Here is a 3605-nt window from a genome sequence, read left to right as displayed (position 1 = left end):
AGGTGTGTTTAAGGTGTTCTAAGCAGCCTTGGCGTACATCAAACGCATGCCAAACGCAGAGGGAACTGTTTTGAGGTGTCGCAGCATGCTGGGCGTAGGTTGAAGGCAGGTTGGACGCAGATGAAAGTTCCTTTACTAGTTTGACCTACTTAGGATGTATAGAAGCATCCCAAACACAGGTCCAAGTTAGCCTAAAGGCAGATTGGCCAAACAGCTTGCAAATGGGGTCAAATTGTACCGTTTTATACTTTCAATGGTCCCCCTTTGGCCTCTTCTTTGAAATATTCTTTAGGATCTTCAAAAGGTGCTTTGTACCAACACTTTTGTACATATTTTCTTTCTATTTTTAGGTTCAAACACAAACTTTTTAAGGAAAACTCAAGATGAAGATTTGAATCTCCTCAAGAACACTAAGAACTCAAAAATCTCTAACTCTTCAACCCTTGTTCAGAATGCGATGAAATTTTGAACTTAAGCTCTTTTCCTCCTTATAATCTCATTCCAAGCATTATTTTGCTCAAATTCTTAACCAAAAATTTCAGATTTTAAAATCACTTTCAATCTTCAAACTTGAGCTTCTCAACAATGGTAGATCCTCTGACTTAACTTCGATTGAGCTCAAATTCAAGATTTAGACTCTAATAGTGTTAGGGAACAAGAATCTAACACTAAAAACATAAGAAAACAACAAAATCAAAGACTCAAATTTGACTTAAGGGCAAAAACATGACTAATGAATTTTTTTTGGTATTTTCAATTTGTCAACATAATTAGATCCAAGATTAACTTTGTGGGAACGAAACAAGCTCGACTCTGATACCAAATGATATGAGATGAAACTAAAAAGATGAAAATAACACAAAAACAAAGAAAAACACTAAATACGAAAACACAAAACAAGGAAACAATGGAAATGAAAGCAACAAAAGTAAAGGATACAAACCACAATATACTAAATTGAGGCTCTCAAACGTAATTCAACTACAAGCAACAATTCTCTTATGAAGACCCCGAGTGAAACTAATCCACTCGCAACCTACGTTTCTCAACAAATCAATAAGCTCCCAACAAGCTTAAAGACACTCGCAAGTGTATCACGCATTATCATTCAACAACTATTTAAAAATGAAGAAAAACTTAATTATTTATAGTCATGAGATACTTATTACAAGATGGCCCAAAAGTGACCCTAAATATCAAGTGGGCTCAAAAGTGTCCCTTAATGTCAAATGATCATATGTTAGCACATATGCTCTCCCGTGTCCTCATGCTATCATCCAAATGCGATGTTTCTCATACTCCCTTAGATGATATCAAATGTAGATCCTTACCAAGGTATCTTCGAATCACATACTTGCTTTCCTAGGATGATCAAAGCCATGGATCCTTAGATTTGGTCCTTGAAGCATAAATCTCAAAAGAGTGAAGCTAATTCGTCTTGTATCATACATCCTAGGAAAATCTGTATCATGAGTAAACTGTTTGCCATGCTTGGCTAGAAGATCAGCCACATGGTTGGCGTAGAGGGGCCAATGGTATAACTGGTAATGTTGTGATTTATCCAAGAGGTCCCTGCAAGCATTAAGCAATATCAGGTATTTCAAGGAAGGATTACATAAGCAAAAGCAATTTCTGCAAATCAATATCAATATTAAGTTTCGTTATATTGTGAGAGTGTGGCTATAGGATACCATAATAAAGACCAAGTAATTCAGTATGTAGAACCGCTGTTGAAAAAAGAGGTTGGTGATATCCAAAGATACAATTAGATCTATCATCTCAGAAAACACCGACCGCACGGCCATACTTAGTTGCAGATGAGCATGCCTTATCAATATTTAATTTAAGAAGCCCAGGTGGTGGTGGGGACCGAGAGGCAAATGGGCGGGGCGTAGAAGTAAAGCCTTATAAAGAGGAGGACTTGGCTAACGTCCTAATTCAGTGGCAAGAAAAATAACAAATGTTGGGGATGTGAAATCACGTCGGTTTTAAAAGATATTTCTACTGGAGGTAAGCCAGATGGCGAAAAGAATATAAGGAATAATATTAGCTCCAAGAACTTGAACACGAGGGGATAAGGTATAGGAGGTGGGGCAAGACATTGTATGCGAAGTCATTGAAAGTGATCGATAGTGTGGGTGTCTATGCAAAACAGATTTCAGATGTGTTTGGAGGTTTGGGGGGGGGGGGCAATAAAAGAAAAGGTGGAGAGCATCCTCACCAAGGTGTGACTGACGGTGCAAGTTGCATCCAGAATAAATATGGTACGACCGAAAAGGAATACGTGAGTAGAAAGTCGTTGATTGAAGAGGAGCCAAAGGAAGGATTTGATTTTATTAATGAAAGAAAGACGTCAGATCCATTGAATTGGTGCTAAAGGGGAAAGTAGGCACTGGCAATGGAAAATTGTTGGATGACATAGGTGCCCAAAAAGGTTGATCGCAGATAAGAGAAGGAATTAGCGGCGCAGAATGAATGAGATGTAGGATGTCAGGTGGTAGTTCAAATAAGAGTGAGGTAGGACACTAGAAATGATTTCGAATAAATGAGGAGAGTGGAAGTTTCGGTTCATGGGGAAAGAGTGGGCCGGATATGAGTTTCTTAAGGGAGTATGAGGGAAAATTCCATTTGTCCTATCAAAGGGAATGAGATGCACCAGAAGTGACATACCTGACAGTGTCGTAGCGAATGAAAAGCAGCATCTTAGCAATGTTTCTCCAAATATATGAGTGATGCGGTTTGGCAAAAATGATAAGAAGTTCAGTCGTAGAGCATGATAGGTAGAGACAATAATATTTAGCTAGGAACACAGAGGTCTAAATGGAACAAGGTTGAGTAAGAAGACGTCAACGCAGACTAGCAAGAAGAGCGTGATTTTTTGCACGTAGATCGGAAAGGCCCAGACCATCATGGGATTTGGGGTGGTGATATATTTTTAGTTAATTAAGAAAAGTTTGTGCTTATCAGTGGTGGAGGCCCAAAGAAAGTGTCGTTTGATTTGCTCAATATGGTGGATAATATTAGAAGGCAGGAGATTAAGTTGCATGACATAGGCAGGGGTTACATTTAAAGTAGAGCGTAGGAGAACAGTTTATCCAGAAAAACCGAGGAACCTACCTTTCCAACCCGAGAGCTTAGTATTAATACGATCAATGATGAATTGATAGATGCAGATTTTGGGTGGTAGTTTGGCATGATAAAAGCTTAAGTATTTTCCAAAGCATATGGAAGGAGAAATATTTAGCATGTGTGTAAGAGTAGTTTGAAGGTCAAGAAAAACACTCTTAGAGAAAAGAAATTTTGATTCATAAATATTTTTTCGCTGCCCCGAGAGAAGTTGGAGATCGTTAAAGACATTGATTACAGAGGTGGCACTAGTAGTAGGGGCTTGACTAAATCGGACAAGATCGTTAGCAAACAATAAATGGGAGATGGCAGGGTGGAGTGGGAGGTGAGGGGTACGGTGGGGGAATGTGATTAAGTGTGATAAGCTGCTAGGCACGATGGTGAGTAGCATGCTCAGTGCTGCAAGACAACGATTCCATGCAAATAATAAAAAGGTAGTGAGAAAATGGACCACCCTAGCGGATGCTACGACTAGGTTG

At 39.0% G+C, this 3605-nt stretch overlaps 1 long non-coding RNA gene across 1 annotated transcript; it reads right to left on the bottom strand.

Annotated features, from left to right (window-relative positions):
* Positions 1-901: 901 nt before the first annotated feature.
* LOC124899286 lies at positions 902-2661 on the bottom strand. Its single transcript, XR_007056554.1, has 2 exons — positions 1692-2661; positions 902-1572 (listed from the first exon to the last, which is right to left on the bottom strand). It is a non-coding gene; the product is annotated as an uncharacterized LOC124899286 (long non-coding RNA).
* Positions 2662-3605: the final 944 nt, after the last annotated feature.

The sequence above is a fragment of the Capsicum annuum genome, chromosome 6 (assembly GCF_002878395.1).
Source record: "Capsicum annuum cultivar UCD-10X-F1 chromosome 6, UCD10Xv1.1, whole genome shotgun sequence".
In the NCBI taxonomy this organism is placed as follows: Eukaryota; Viridiplantae; Streptophyta; class Magnoliopsida; order Solanales; family Solanaceae; genus Capsicum; species Capsicum annuum.
The sequence above is the reverse complement of the archived record's forward strand: the minus strand, read 5'-3'. Positions and strand labels throughout refer to the sequence as shown.